Here is a 16476-nt window from a genome sequence, read left to right as displayed (position 1 = left end):
CGAGACAGAGTGCATAGCAAACACCAACAATACCGGACAAAGGCAAAAAGGAAATGAGAAATTTAAATACTCAATGATAAGGCAAGGCAAGGCAAGTTTATTTATATAGCACATTTCATACACAATGGCAATTCAAAGTGCTTTACATAGAATAAATTAAAATAATAAAAAGAAATAAGAATAATTAAAACAGTTTAGAAAAATAAAATAAAATACAGTACAGTACAATCAGTCGGACGAACAGTGGCACAGTGCTCATTCATTAAATGCACAGCTAAACAGATGTGTTTTGTGTCTGGATTTGAATGTGACTATTGTAGGAGCGCATCTGATCTCTTTTGGAAGCTGGTTCCAGCTGCGGCTGGCATAATAGCTAAAAGCAGACTCGCCATACTTAGAGTGAACCCTTGGTATTTCTAGCTGATGTGATCCTAATGATCTGAGTGATCTGTTGGGTTTATATTCAGTGAGCATATCTGCAATGTATTGAGGTCCTAGGCCATTGAATGATTTATATACCAGTAATAATACTTTAAAATCAATCCTAAATCTAACTGGGAGCCAGTGTAAAGACCTGAGGACTGGTGTGATATGTTCATATTTTCTGGTTCTGCTCAGAATCCTGGCGGCAGCGTTCTGTATGAGCTGCAACTGTCTTATGGTCTTTTTGGGAAGGCCAGTGAGGAGTCCATTACAATAATCCACCCTGCTGGTGATGAAAGCATGAACAAGTTTCTCTAAGTCTTGTCTGGAAACAAAGCATCTAATTCTTGCAATATTTTTCAGATGATAGTATGCTGATTTAGTTATTGCTTTGACATGACTACTGAAACTAAGGTCTGACTCTAGTAACACACCAAGATTCCTGACTTGATTTTTAGTTGTTTGACCCCTAGAGTGAAGGTATGCGTTCACCTTGAGAACGTCATCTTTGTTTCCAAACGCAATGACTTCAGTTTTGTCTTTGTTTAACTGAAGAAAGTTTTGGCACATCCAACTGTTGACTTCATCGATGCATTGGCACAGGGAGTCAATGGGGCTGTAATCATTAGGCGATAGGGCTAAGTAGAGCTGTGTGTCGTCTGCATAGCTGTGGTAAGCAATTTTGTTCTTTTTCATTATTTGGCTCATTGGGAGCATATACAGGTTGAACAGGACTCAGGAGTGGTGCAAGAATTGAGCCTTGAGGGACTCCGCATGTCATGGATGTCCACTCAGACTTATGGTCTCCTATACTCACATAATATCCTCTCCCTCCGAAGTATGACGTGAATCATTTTAGGACTATCCCAGAAAGCCCGACCCAGTTTTCCAGCCTGTTAAGAAGTATGTTGTGATCGACAGTGTCAAATGCAGCACTGAGGTCGAGTAGTACCAGCACTGATAATTTGCCTGTATCAGTATTTAAGCAAATATAATTTATTATCTTTATGAGTGCTGTCTCTGTGCTGTGGTGCGGTCGGAAACCAGACTGAAAATTGTCAAAGTATCCATTCGAGCTTAAGAATTTGTTCAGCTGATTGAAGACAACTTTTTCAACGATCTTGCCTATGAAAGGAAGATTTGAGATCAGTCTATAGTTGCTTAATATGGTCTTATCCAGATTGCTATTTTTCAGGAGGGGCTTGACAACTGCAGTTTTCAGGGAGTTTGGAAAACTCCCAGAGAGAAGTGAGGTATTTACCACTTCTAGAAGATCTGCTTCTAAACTGTTTAACACACTTTTGAAAATAGATGTGGGAAGTGTGTCAAGAGCGCAGGTTGATGTTTTAAGGTGCTGTACGGTTTCTTCCAAAATTTTGCCATCAATTTCTTTGAAATCAGACAAAGTAACTACTTTCTCAGGTGGTCTGATCTGTCTGACCCAAGCGCAACTCAAGGATGTGCTGATCACCTTTCTGATATTATTGATTTTCTCAGAGAAGAAAGAAGCAAACTCACTGCACTTGCTGTCTAAGAGCATTTCACTGGGAGTCTCTCATTTCACTCAGTCTCTCTACAGTAGCAAAAAGTGTGCGTGTGTTTAAATTGCTGTTTATAATATTTGAGAAGAAAGTCTGTCTAGCTTTGCCTAGTTCCATATTGAAAGCATGGATGCTGTCTTTGTAGATGTTATAATGGACTACAAGTTTTGTCTTCCGCCACATGCGCTCTGCTTTTCTGCATTGTCTTCTCATATTTTGCACTGCTGTTGAGTTTCTCCAAGGTGCTTTTTGTCTGCCACTCTTCTTCCTGACTTTCACAGGAGCTCACATAAGGAACTCAATGATCAGCTTTGATAATTAAATGAATATCCATGGTAACAGATGACGGGCAGGAAAACTAGAACAAAGGAGACAGGAAACAGACGATAAACAAATTAAAAGTCCATGAAGTAAAGCTAACTGAAAAAAAATCTTGACTGAACGCCTTCCTCGAAGGAACAAGGGTTGAGACCTCCACAGGGAGGTGAGTATGGGAGGAGTGGCCCGGTGGTACACCAGAGCACAGCCAGGGGTGCGTTTCCCATACAACAACGTAATTCGCTGCTTAACTACCATAGTACGATGCATCATTGAAGAAATCAAGTAGCTAGTCACGACTGTTTCCCGAAACCGTATTGTCGCAAATTGGTCATTCAACCACATTGGTTAATGATGTCATGCAGGTGGTGGAGTAATAACTTCTTTTAATGAATCTGTCTGAGATCGAATTAATGCTAGATGTTTTGCTATAAATTACAGACATGGCATCTGAGGACTCTCATTTTTCTGTTATTTTGCTTTATTTCCAGATTCAATCATAGTGAATCATACACGTTCGCACATGCACACTCTTCAAAAACGGTGCTTTAAATCTCTTGACAAACTAAACGACAAATTACATTTGTATGTATTCTAAATAAAAGATACAGATTGCACTGAATGTCAGCTTGCATATTTTGCTCAAGATAAGGATTTATTGAGTCCACATGTCATGAAAACAAGAAACTATGCTTCTAACCACAGATCGAGAGCTGTTGTTCCAACCACACAACTTTGCAATGCTGTTTGTGAATGTTCGTTAGAACGATGGTTTCGGGAAACACGACTCGTTGAACTATGTTGATAACGACGAAACTTGCGACCATAATTGGCTAACGATGCTTTCGGGAAACGCATCCCAGGACGATTGCCCAAGGTGGAATCAACGGGGGGAGGAGCCATGGTGGAGCTTTGGCTGACGACACCCGGGGGACTACTAACAGAGATGAAGCCATAGGAAGTGGAGTCCAGGGTGCAGACGGAGAGCAGATGGGAATGGCCCAACACTATCTCACGACCAATTCGTACAAGTGATAAAAGGTGGCTAATTTGTACGAATTCGTATGACCTCACTTGTACGATTTGTCTAAACCCACGTGATGGGTAGGTTTAGGGGCGGGGTTAGGGGTAGGTCATTTGTATGAATTCATCCGAATTGGGCAACACGTAAAATATTTATGATTTAGCAAAAATCGTACGAGTGAGGTCGTATGAATTCGTACGAATTAGTCACCTCGTAAAATTTGTACGAATTGCCGTAAGATCGGGATGGATGGCCGTGACTCACGATGGTCCAGGAGACTGAGGTGGAGCCGCTGCATACCCGGAGGGAAGGCAGAGTCCGCTGAAGGCGAAGGGGTGGAGAGATGGAGCACAGCAGATGGCTTGAAAGTCCGTGGCGCAGGCAGGGTGACATCTGACCAAGGTGGAGCCGTATGGACGACAGTCTCTGGAAGAGCCGAGGGAGGGAGGAGCCAAGGTGGAACCGACAGGACTGCGGACCAAGATGGAGTGACAGGATTAGCGGCTGGAGACGGAGCCAGGGGATCCACTTGCTTGGATGAAGTTGGTGACCGGAAGACCTGAGGCATAACCACACAATGGGATGGTGTTAGGGGAGAAGTCGATGGGCTGAAGGGAACCAACGGACTTGCTGAATAATGCAGTGGAGGTGGGAGAGGGAGGCTGGGCAGGATCAGCGATGATAACTCCATCTCAATACAAGACAATGAAAAAGGCATTATGCTGGGCAGGACCAGCAGCGATGATAAAGATTCAGAAGTTATAAAACAGGGCAGGGTGGAAAGCAGTACCTCCATTTCCCAGTCTATCAAGCACTCGTCAGTGTTCAGCTCCACCAATGTCCCCTCTGTCACGGATGTTGTCACACACCTGGTCAGACTTACTTTGGGGCTCTGGCTCCACAGAAGATGTGGTTGCAGGCCAAGGCTCCTTAGTGGGCATTGGCTCTGGCCCAGGGTCTGTGGCGGACATAAGCTCCCCATCTGCGATGGGCTCTAGCTTGTAATCTGTTTGCGGCATGGAGGGTGGCTGGCTGGGCTCTGGGCTTGGCTGCGTGGTGGGCTTTGGGTTCGGGGTAGGCACACTGCAGACACTGGAGAACTGCTTCTCTCCATGTTTCCTCCTTCAGATCAGATCCCCAATCAAGAAAAGAGACTTTAAAGTGCCATTATCAAAGTCCGTTCGGTGATCTGGCAAAAGTGAAAATTCAAACAATGGAAGCCCAGCACGGGCAAGGGCAATAAACTGTTTGGCTTGAGCCATAATCCTTTTTAGGTCTGGTATTCTGTAATGTTTAGATGCCAAAGATGATGATGATGATGATGAAGGCAGGTTAAAAGTTTCAAAATAGTAACAAGGTTTATTAACAGATGCAAACAACTTGCGACAGCATGCATAGCAAATACCAAACAAAGACAGAAAACAAATGAGGAACTTAAATACTCAATGATAACGAACTCAATAATGATCAGCTGTGATAATTAAAGGAATATCCATAGTGACAAATGACTGGCAGAAAAACTAGAACAAAGGGGACAGGAAAAAGACAATAAACAACCTAAAAGTCCATGAAAGTGAAACTACCTGAACATAATTGTGACACATTGATGGTGAAGAACTTCCTTTTAGAACCTTTTATTTTTCAGAGTGTGCCTGGTGAAAGCTAAATCACTAAATATGTCCATAAATATAAAGTAATGCGTTGTAAATTTTCTTGCAAACAATGTATAAATCACAAATATGTATTTTGCAAAGCTATTAATATCATGAAATAATGATATAGTATTACTACAGCAGCCTTTGATCTTACAGATTAGGATAGTCGCTAATTAAGGAATTGTGTGTGTTTTGTATGCCATTAGCCAAGTTTATCAGCAGGACATCATTTTCTTGTGGCTGCATCATTTCATGGCTCAGGTGGCTGAATGAAATAAAAGGTAATATGTGTATCAAATAAAATGTTGTTCTCTTACGAGAGGTTCTCTCGTATTGCATAAGTTGCTTACGCTACGGGAAAGTCTTCTTTCTTCGAGATCTGAAGCCAAAAATTATCCTTAATTTTGTATTCATTGTCAACGCAGTGCGGCAGACCAAGGCAGGCTGTATAAGCGTGCTCATTGGCTGCTCGGCGGCAACTGCTTAAGCCTATCAGTGAGCCTCGTGAAACGTGGCCTCCAATGAGGGCGCTTTGCGCCCTCCACACCCTTCCAACCGTCAAGATGGGTGTGGCCAGTGTGTATATAACGAGGGCTCACAGGCTGAATATCTGATTCGTAATTAAAAGTATTCAGGCAGTAACATCAATAAGAGAGGATCTACTAATAGAACTTTTTAACAGTTTATTTAGATTACATCGGGGTGGTATAGATATTCAGTTTTGTTGGGTGCCAGCACATGAGGGGGTTAAAGGGAACGAGATGGCAGATAAACTGGCCAAAGAGGCACTGCTAAAAGTAATTCTAATTACAATTCCACTAGGAAAAGGTGAAGGCAAAGCAGTGGTTAAAAGGAAAGGTCTTGAAATATGGCAGAAACGATGGGAGGAAGACAGGAAAGGTAGGAGATTTTATAAAATACAAAAAAATGTCAGTATAAAGAATTACATGGAAAAGAACAGGCGTGAGGAAATTGTTATGACAAGATTGAGAGTGGATCACACAGGGCTGAATGGCACATTATTTTTAATGGGGAAAAGGAATAGTGAGAATAGTGTGACTGCCCCGAGTGCGAAGAACTTTCAATGTCGACCAAGCTGTCGCTCCGCCTGTCCCTGCCGGGCCGCGCAAGAAGAAGCGCCGCTCGCAGAGACCACCGGAGACTGATGTGACTGAGGAGCTCGCCGGAACCTCTCCCTCGAGTTTCTCTCTCGCCCTCTCCGCCCCCCCTCCGCCCCCCCCTCCCCCCCTCCCCCCCTCCCCCCCTCCCCCCCTCCCGTCCGCTCAACCGCCGGCTCTCGCCCGCGCCGTCGCCGCGTCAGGGGATGAGGCGAATGAGATAGACACCCTCCCTCTGTTCGAGCCGCGCTACTGCGCCGCTCACAAGGGATGGCAGAAGCGGACGGTCTCGGAGCGAGCTTCCTCTCCCTCTGTTCGAGCCGCGCAAACTGCGCCGCTCACAAGGGATGGCAGAAGCGGGCGGTCTTGGAGCTCTCTTTACGTTACAAGAAAGCTACTCCGTCCTCGCGCGAAACTCACCGACGAAAAGGAGAACAGAGTGTTTTCGTCCCGCTGTGGCCGGACCTACCTCCATTTCTCACACATTTCTCAGTCCCCTCTTAAGTTCAGGCGACTGGAATTGTTCATATCGCAGTATACGAGCCTGTTATAAATACACGCACGCCTGCAAGCAAACGCCGTCACAAGACATGATGACGCTCTCTTATAATTGTATTCTCCCCTGTGGCTCAGAGGTGGAATCTTAGCCTTTCGCGCCAGAGACCCGTGTTCGATCCCGGCTCTCGCGGCAGTTAAAAATTTATGCTGTTCGCTTCTCCGAGCTCGCGGCCAGCTTTTCTTACATACAGAAAGCGAACCCGCTCTCCCCCTTGTTGGGCCGCGCAGATTGCGCCGTTCACAAGGGATAACAGAGCGGACGGTCACGAGCAACGTTCAGCGCGCGCCTCACTCACCGGCGAAAAGAGGAGAGAGAGTGTTTTATCCAATTCTCACACATTTCTCAGTCCCCTCTTAAGTTCAGGCGGCTGGAAATATTACTATTGCAGTAAACGAGCCTGTTTTTATACACGCACGCCTGCAAACAAACATGAGGTCGCTCTCTTATATCCTCACGCTAACTAAAAGGTAATGTGTTCTCCCCTGTGGTTCAGTGGCAGAATCATAGGCTTTCGCGCAAGAAATCCGGGATCGAACACAGAGACCTGTGTTCGATCCCGGCTCTCGCGGCAGATAAAAATTTATGCTGTTCGCTTCTCCGAGCTCGCGGCCAGTTTTTCTTACATACAGAAAACGAACCCGCCTCTCGTACCACTCCTACTCATGGTGCTCGAGTATTTATGAGCGTCTAAACACGAGGGAAGAAAAGACGGTTAAGTCCCGCTGCGGCTGGACCACTGTCAAAGCTTCACGCTCTGTCAGTCCCCGTTGCCACGGCTACTGCAGATGTTTACCTCGCAGTCAACGAGCCGATATACCTACCCGCTCGCCTGCGCGCAACCACCGTTCTCACGGCGACCCAGAGAAATCTCAAATGAGCATAATGTCTGGTTGCACGGCTCACGCCGTATGTGTTTTCAAATACAGTGAATGTGCCCACGTTTCCGTGTTCACCCCTGCACACAAGCACTATAAATCCCGTGTCTCTCACAGAGCCCACTCTCATAAAGCAGGCAGAAGCCGCTCGAGTGTTAAAAGTAGGTCACGTGTCCACCTCACCGTGCCCACACCTACTCACTGCCCGCTCTGTCACACGGCCTCTCACGACCGGTCATGTTTTAAATGTAAGTCCTGTGCCCGCCCTCGAGCGCTCACACATACTAACGAACATTTCGCCCCCGACGCCGCCCTCGCGCCTCACACTATATGTTCCCCGTCCAAGCCACCGGGACACTGTGTGTAAAACGGCCAGCTATCGCTGCGTGCGATCCGCCGTATCTAAGCACCAAGAGCGCGCGCGCTGCGCCCACCCCTCCGTTTCGAGCTCTTGAGCCCGCGACGCGCGGCGATCAGAGCCCGGAGGCCATTCTGCCCCTGGCTTCACACTCAATAGCGTGGGAAGCTATTCCAGGCGCATCAGAATGGGTGCTAAGCACAGTAAAAAAGGGCTATACTCTGCAGTTCGCTCGCCGCCCCCTGCGCTTTCAGGCACGTACCGAGACGAGAGTGAATGGAGAAGTAGCACATCTACTTCGAGCAGAAATAGCTACACTTCTGTGCAAAGGGGCTATAGAACCGGTTTCCCCTTCTATGAGCGAGTCTGGCTTTTACAGCCGTTATTTCCTCGTTCCCAAGAAGGACGGAGCTCTCAGACCAATTTTGGATCTAGACGTTTGAACAAGGCTCTTATGAGAAGACCGTTTAAAATGCTCACAACCAGGCAAATTCTCACGCAAATTCGCCCGAGGGACTGGTTTATATCTCTCGATTTAAAAGACGCGTACTTTCAGATCCAGATAATACCCCGTCACAGGCCATTCTTGAGATTCGCCTTCGACGGTCAGGTATATCAGTACACCGTCCTGCCTTTCGGCCTGTCGTTGGCACCCCGTACATTTACGAAGTGCATGGACACGGCTCTCGCTCCCCTGAGGGGTCGGGGAATGCGAATTCTGAACTACTTGGACAATTGGCTAATTCTAGCACAGTCAGAGGCCGAACTCATCGCCCACAGAACAGTGCTTCTAAGCCACCTGGACATCCTGGGGCTCACGGTCAACTGGACCAAGAGCTCATTAGTGCCCAGTCAATCAACCTCTTTTCTGGGTTTGGATCTGGACACTGTGGCAATGACGGCCCGCCTGTCGACACAGCGCGCGCTGCATTCGACACCTGGCCGCGTCCTTCCAGCCGGGCAGCACCGCACCTCTCAAGACATTTCAGAGGATGCTGGGTTGTATGGCTTCAGCTGCAGCAGTGCTTCAGCTGGGTCTGTTACGTATGCGCCCGCTACAACGCTGGCTGAATGCCCGAGTGCCTCACAGAGCCTGGGCTTCCGGCGGCATTCGAATCAGAGTGACTCAGAGCTGCGTTTCAGCACTGAAGCCCTGGTTAGCGGCCGACTGGTACCAGTGGGGAGTGACAATGGGAGCCATCTCACACCGCAAAGTTATCTCGACGGACGCTTCCACCTCAGGTTGGGGCGCTCTTTTCGAGGGCAAACCGGTCTTTGGCCTGTGGTCAGACCAGGAGAAATGCCTCCACATAAACTGTTTGGAGATGATAGCGGTCGAGAACGCGCTCAAGCGCTTCCTCCCATTCATACAGGATCACCATGTGCTAGTTCGCTCGGACAACATGTCCGTGGTATCCTATGTGAACCGACAGGGCGGTGTCAGATCCAGGAACCTGTGCAAGCAGAACGCCTTCTCGTGTGGGCTCACCGCTCGTTGCGCTCGCTGAGAGCCGCGCACGTGCCGGGCCACCTGAATGTCGGTCCAGACAGACTGTCCAGAGACATCATTCCCCCGGGAGAATGGTCCCTGCACCCCCAGACAGTCCAGTTTCTCTGGCGCCTATTCGGCAGAGCGGAGGTCGACCTCTTTGCGTCGAGAGACAACGCTCACTGCCCGAAATTTTTCTCGAAAAGCGAGGACGCGCTGTCCCAGACATGGCCCAGCCTCCCGCTGTACGCTTTTCCCCCGATCTCCCTGTTACCACAGGTCATTACGAGGATCAGGGAAACGCACCACCCAGTGCTTCTTATAGCCCCGCGTTGGGAGAACCAAACCTGGTACCCAGAGCTAGTGAGGCTGTCGCACTCATCCCCATGGCCGATCCCGGTGAGAAAGGATCTCCTCTCTCAAGCCGGTGGATCGATCTGGCATCCCCATCCAGAACGATGGTCTCTGCATGCATGGGTAATCAACGGATACCCGTTGACCTGCCAGAAGGGGTCGTGAACACGATCACGCAGTCTAGAGCTCCCTCCACGAGACGGCTCTACGCGTCTAAATGGTCGGTGTTTTCTAAATGGTGCGCTACTAAGAGCTTGGATCCACGTGCATGTGGGGTCCCACGGGTGCTCTCCTTCCTACAAGAGCTGTTGGACAAGGGCAGGTCCCCTTCCACGCTCAAAGTGTATGTGGCGGCTATTGCAGCGTTCGCTGAGACGACGCGCGGCCAGGCAATATGAAGGAACGAGCTTATTATCCGCTTCCTCAGAGGAGCTAGACGGATGAATCCCCGCGGTCCCCCTCGGTTCCTATTTGGGATCTGTCCTTGGTCCTGGAGGCCCTGAAGGCTTTTCCCTTTGAACCGCTTGAATCCGTGGATTTAAAGTACCTGTCGCTCAACACCGTTTTTCTGATAGCTCTGTCTTCAGTAAAACGCGTGGGGGATTTGCACGCGCTATCTGTTAGCCCTGCATGTCTTGAGTTCGGAACGAACGACTTGAAAGTCATTCTCAGACCGAGACACGGTTACATCCCCAAAGCGATTGGAACCCCTTTTAGGGCACAAATCATTTCCCTTTCGGCTCTGCCAGCATCCGATAATGGGGACAGTGATAACCTCCTATGCCCTGTCAGGGCGCTGAGAGTTTACATCACGCGCTCCGCCACTTTCAGGCGTTCCGAGCAGCTCTTTGTTTCCTTCGGCGGACGCACCAAGGGTCTCGCCGCCTCGAAACAGAGCCTGTCCAGGTGGATAGTGGACGCGATTGCAGCAGCTTATGCCTCCAAACACCTGCAGTGCCCTCTGGGTATCAGAGCCCACTCTACTAGAGGCATGGCCTCTTCGTGGGCCTGGTCCAGTGGAATTTCTATCCACAATATTTGTATGGCGGCGGGCTGGGCCTCCCCATCGACATTCGTGAGGTTTTATAACCTGGAAGTTCCCGCCTTACAGACTAAATTGCTGTCAGTATAAGTGACATGGATGCCCAGTCGCTTATGTGCAGACTACGTTCACATGCTGGCGTTATTTCTGGTATGGTACTTAGGGTGAAGTGTTTTATACTCAGACCGGCTGGGCCGCTCTGTTTCTCATTCCCCGTTACGTGCTGTTTACCGGTGCTGGCCCGCACTGCTGGCCGCCCGTCTTCCACTCTGTTGCGCGGGGGGTTATTCTCTTCGTAAAAGACAGATGATGTAGCTCTTTTCTTACCCTAATGTGTGCTTATGTACTGTGTGGGCTCGCGCTGCCGGCCCCACTGTTTTGCACTGATATATACTTATAGACCGGCCGCGCCGCTCTATTTTATACACTGAGTGAAGTGCTTTGTACTGTGTTGGCCCGTCTCTCCGACCGGCCACCTGTTCCAGCAGAATGTTTTTCCCCGGTCTCCCTGGGATTCATTTGCTGGATGCTCGGCACGCACGGCATTGACAAGGGGTTCCCGTAGCGTAAGCAACTTACGCAATACGAGAGAACCTCTCGTAAGAGAACGTACTCGGTTACCTAATGTAACCTCGGTTCTCTCTAGAAGAGGGAACGAGTATTGCGTAACCTGCCGTGTCGCGCCACGAGCTTTTGCGCTTCAGACTACGAAAACCAGATATTCAGCCTGTGAGCCCTCGTTATATACACACTGGCCACACCCATCTTGACGGTTAGAAGGGTGTGGAGGGCGCGAAGCGCCCTCATTGGAGGCCACGTTTCACGAGGCTCACTGATAGGCTTAAGCAGTTGCCGCCGAGCAGCCAATGAGCACGCTTATACAGCCTGCCTTGGTCTGCCGGCTGCCGCACTGCGTTGACAATGAATACAAAATTAAGGATAATTTTTGGCTTCAGATCTCGAAGAAAGAAGACTTTCCCGTAGCGTAAGCAACTTACGCAATACTCGTTCCCTCTTCTAGAGAGAACCGAGGTTACATTAGGTAACCGAGTACGTTTTATAGTTCAAACAATAGAGTATAGACTGTATAAAAAAGAAAAGCTTTTCGGAAAACAAGAGACATTCATCTAAATAAGCTACAAGTCTCAAATTGAGAATGTTGAGAATGATGCTTTGCACATCTCAGACCAGCAGGCAGTGGTAGGGACAGATAGAGGGACAGATAGAGATGGATGAGATCTAGCCAGATGTCCTCCAATCTCCCACAGGATGGCAGATTATGCAAAGACTTTAATCCAGATTAACAACATCCAGCGGTTGGTATCCAGTCCCTCTTAACAGCAAAAATAATCTACAGAAATCCACTACGATCTGTGCCAGGCCTGAAGACTAGAAGCGAATGGCAAATAAACTTCCTGAGTTATAAAAAAGAGGTTGCGTGTCATAGAGACAATTCACATCTTGATGATTTCAAATATTGAAAGCTCAAGAGCATGTTGAACATTATACATTTTTTTAAGATTTTTTTTTTTTAATCACAGTAGGATGAGCCATTAATCATGAGTGAGCATTATACACAACACACTTTCATAAGGGCCAATCAGGCCAAAACAGATGGCATTGTTTTGTGCAAAGGGGATCATAGATGAATCAGTTTTGATTCTGAAATACTTTTGGGTGCATAATGCATCTGAGGAAGGCACCTACTAAAGAGAGTGTAGGAGCTTTGTTTTTGCATTGTTATCTAATTAGAGTTTCACTTCTGTCTGATGTGATGAGGTTGTGCAGAAACAAAATGGCCACATATGGCACCATTTGAGGCATGTTTGCTTCAAATTAGCAAACTCATTCTGTTTTTCAAACTCATAATTTCATCGTTTCTACACATGAACACACTGATGAAAAAGTCTATGCACTAAAAAACAGAATCCAGCTTTCTTGTTTTCTTTTATTAGTAAGTTAGACATTAGCACTCACACTTAAATTGTAAATAAGCAGCATTATGCAGCCAGTCTGGTTCTACCAGAATGCTTGAGGGTGCTAAACACTATCAAAAGATGTAGGATCACCCTCAGCGAAAACAGTTGTAATAATATATTAGCATAGCAGATTTCACTGACTAGCTAACGCACACACCACAATCATTTTCCAAATCAGTTTCCTTATTTGCTGTTGTAAATAAGGCATGCTTTAATGCCAACAACATACACTTATGACCTCAGCTTGCACATAGATAATTGATGGTGGAAGTTTTCACTGCCTATTGTTTTCGATTATTGCTCCAGGATAAAGTTGTCTGTAACTGCTGGTCTGAGAAAAGTTTCACAGAGCTAAATCCAAACCTTAACGATTAGTGAAATGCAAAAGCTGACTCTGTATCAGGGATTGCAGACACCTGCTATCTCTTGCTGTGTTTACAGTATGTGCAGAGGCTTATTAATTCATGAAATTATTATAATATATATATTAGATTTAAACTATCAATAAATGTACTATTTAAATCGTTTTTTTTTAAATAAACAAAGGCGAAAATCATTTAGTATGTTTTGATATTAAAAATTATATAAGCTGCCCTTAGAACTATCTTCCTCTTTAAAATACATTCTACTGCTTCTTTCTATACAATCTTCTTGGCCATTTCTTTTGTTTTTCACTGGCACTTTGTATTTTAGTTACACCCAACCCAAAAATCAAGTCTGGCTTGATTCAACCATTCTTTTTTTTTTCATGGTTTTCATCCTTTTTTATATTAAGACAGCAATATCATGTCTGTATAATATTTTTTTTAAATACTATTGCACAATTTATCAAGTAATGACATTATACCGCTGAATGTAGAGTAATTACGTATTAAAAATTCAACCTCACAGTCTACTTAAGTACCATGGCTTACATAGTTTAACTATCAGAGAACCCCCACTATTTTCAGAAGCACCATCAGTGATTTTGTCCTGTGCATATAGCATTGTAAGAGCAGCACTGCTCATGACATCTGATTGGGAAAGTGGGTCAAGCTTTCTACTAAAGAGCTTCTGGCCTCTTCCTCTGTAGCGGCTATTAAATTAAGCACGCTTTGTGCATGGCTGAGCAATGCTCAGAAAAAGCTCCCCCTGTTTCCATTGCGCATCTCTGCATTGCGTTCAATGTAGAAAAAAAAAAGTATTGTAGAAGAGGGTCTTCCCTCTCTGCAATGTGACTACGGTTTTAGTTCCAATAAAGAATGACGTCTCTTATTTAAACCTACCGAGGCATGAACTGCATTAAATACAGGAAGGAGATATTAACAATGAAAAACATTAAAAAGAGACCACTGTAATCAGACTTTATTTTTATTATATGCAATGTCCTTAATTGTAACTTTTAACTGTAATCGTAACTTGGTCATCTTGCAACATGCATGAAGGGGAATGATTTCTGGGATTTATTGTGCCATAATATATATATTTTTATATATTATTGTCATATCATTTTATAATATTGTCCCATCCACTGTGGGAACAGATATTATTTAGTAAACTGAACTTCAAAGGAAGACACAAGTAATTACTGATTGAACACAAACTCACAATTACACTGAGACAACATTTAGAAAGGTGGTTTTATATTTAATAAACCAACTAATTAGTTAGAATTCAGGAACAGTAATAAGAAAACAAAATTATTTTCTGAAACTTGTGATCCATCCAAGAAATACGAAACATAACATTTTCTTGAATGATAGCAGTTCTACTTACATTGTCACTGTCTCTGTAAAGCATTCACTCAGTTTGATAGCTTCTAACTGTGTAAAATAATGGAAACATTTAGTGTTCACAGATTATGATTTTTGTAGTTGTCTACCTGCTATATAGGCACTATTAAGCAAATATTGCTAAGGAGGTTCTGATATAAGACATAAAGACATCTTTTAGCATTAACTTACTTATTTAGTTTAATTGTTTTATGTTGCATAAATGTTGCATACTCATGGATAGCCAAAAATGACTTTAAGGTTTAAATCAGATTGTGAATCACCCAGAAAACCAAGTGAATGAATTGATATAGCCATTTTATGATGATGATAATCTGTATAATGGCTGTACAGTTCTTTTTTTCCCTGATATTTTCAGTTCTGATCAAAGTCAATTCCGGCACAATGCCACCTCAACTATCTGTCACATACAAAGGCGGTGCAGATATCCATAGACAAGTCTCGTGGTAATTACCCTGTAATTAAATTATCCTACAAAAGCTTAGTTAAATGTACATATTGTTGTTCAGGCAGCAGTGAGGAAGAAATAAAGGACATCTAATTGACCAGTTCTCCCAAGAGATAGCCACACTTTTCTCAAACATATATTGCTCTTTTGTATTTGTTTAATTAGGTGTATTGACTCATTTAGGAATGTCCTCATGAATCATATCCAGCCATTTCCGAACAATGTCCAGCAAGGTTTAAACAATAGTTGTAGCGATTCATGAATTAATGATGTGTTTGACCTACGGTCGGCCTAGAAAACAAAACTAGTTCCAAAGCGTATACGGTAAAGGTGTTTTAAACCAACATCTTGATAATTTTGTGATGCTATTTATAGTAAGATAAGTGAAAATTAAGTATAATGTCAACATTTGTGTGTTTGTTTTCAATCAAAATGAATGCAAAAATACCCTGAGAAAAAATATCATAATTTGTAGGTTACATATTATCAATTTCCATTTTATTTCAAATTTTGATTGCATATCATAATAAACATTCAAAACAAAACATCATACTAAAACAACCTCAGAAAACCCTAAATATAGAAGCTTGAAAACAGGCTTTACCTTTGGTGCTACTGGAAGCAGATGGCCACCACTTTCGACGTTTGCGAAAAGATTAATAAAAACCGAATGACAGGCAAAGGGAAAATAATTTTTTCCCTATCCTCTTGGTTAACTCAGATTGAAAGGTGGCATCCGATTGGCTAGAAGATGGAGTCATGTGAACACAATGTCACAACACGTGACTTTGTGGCGAAACAGAATAATGACAAAATGCAGTTGGACTGATTTTGGGGTTCGGTTTTGATCTTCGGACAGTGTTGTGAAGAGCTGAAAACGGGTCAGGAGACCATTGGTGCAGGGGCACAGGGGTTTCCCCTCCTGCAAGATATTCGGATCTGTCCAATGAGACACTCTGGCGATTCAGCAAAAACAATTGGATGACACTCATCTGTGTCATCTGTGTTCTTTACCCGGATGGTGTCCTGGTTATGATGATAGATATTTACTCCTACAATGAGTAACATAAGTAAATCTCCTAATCACCCCCTGCCCCACATCACCAAACAAAGCACCAGTGTTTCAAACCAAAGACGTAGAGTATAATAGCTACTAACTTCATAGCAACAATGACCACTTTCCTCAGTGATATTGACAGAGTATTTACATCTTTATATTCTACAGCACGCAGTCGTGAATTATGGTGACAGGCTGTCCTTTAATGTTACGTTGCTGCCAAAATGTACTCCACTTTCAATTCTATGCTCAAGCCAGCCCAGAATTACAATGAGCTTTAGCGTTCTCCTCCATGGATTAAGTGACCCAGAGCAAATCCATAGCGATGTCAGGACAGTTATGAAGGGATTAAGCTCCAGTCATTATGACTGAAGTACTCCGTTCAGAAAGTCAGTGTACATATATTCTCTATTATTGTACTTACATGGGACATTAGAGGGGGATATATATATATATATATATAT

General features: G+C 44.8%; 1 protein-coding gene across 3 annotated transcripts in view; it reads right to left on the bottom strand.

The window, feature by feature from the left end:
* Positions 1-15820, bottom strand: part of LOC311092511 (poly(rC)-binding protein 3) — a gene marked incomplete at its 3' end in the record, with an annotated part of 35853 nt that extends 20033 nt beyond the window's left edge. For 2 of the 3 annotated variants that reach the window (XM_084129277.1, XM_084129278.1), the window contains exon 1: positions 15560-15684. Of the gene's footprint in view, positions 1-15559 lie in introns of all 3 variants that reach the window. The other variant, XM_084129276.1, reaches the window with a different exon arrangement.
* Between the last annotated feature and the right edge of the window lie 656 nt (positions 15821-16476).

Source organism: Abramis brama, assembly GCF_963993115.1.
Source record: "Abramis brama genome assembly, chromosome: 11".
Taxonomy (NCBI): domain Eukaryota; kingdom Metazoa; phylum Chordata; class Actinopteri; order Cypriniformes; family Leuciscidae; genus Abramis; species Abramis brama.
The sequence above is the reverse complement of the archived record's forward strand: the minus strand, read 5'-3'. Positions and strand labels throughout refer to the sequence as shown.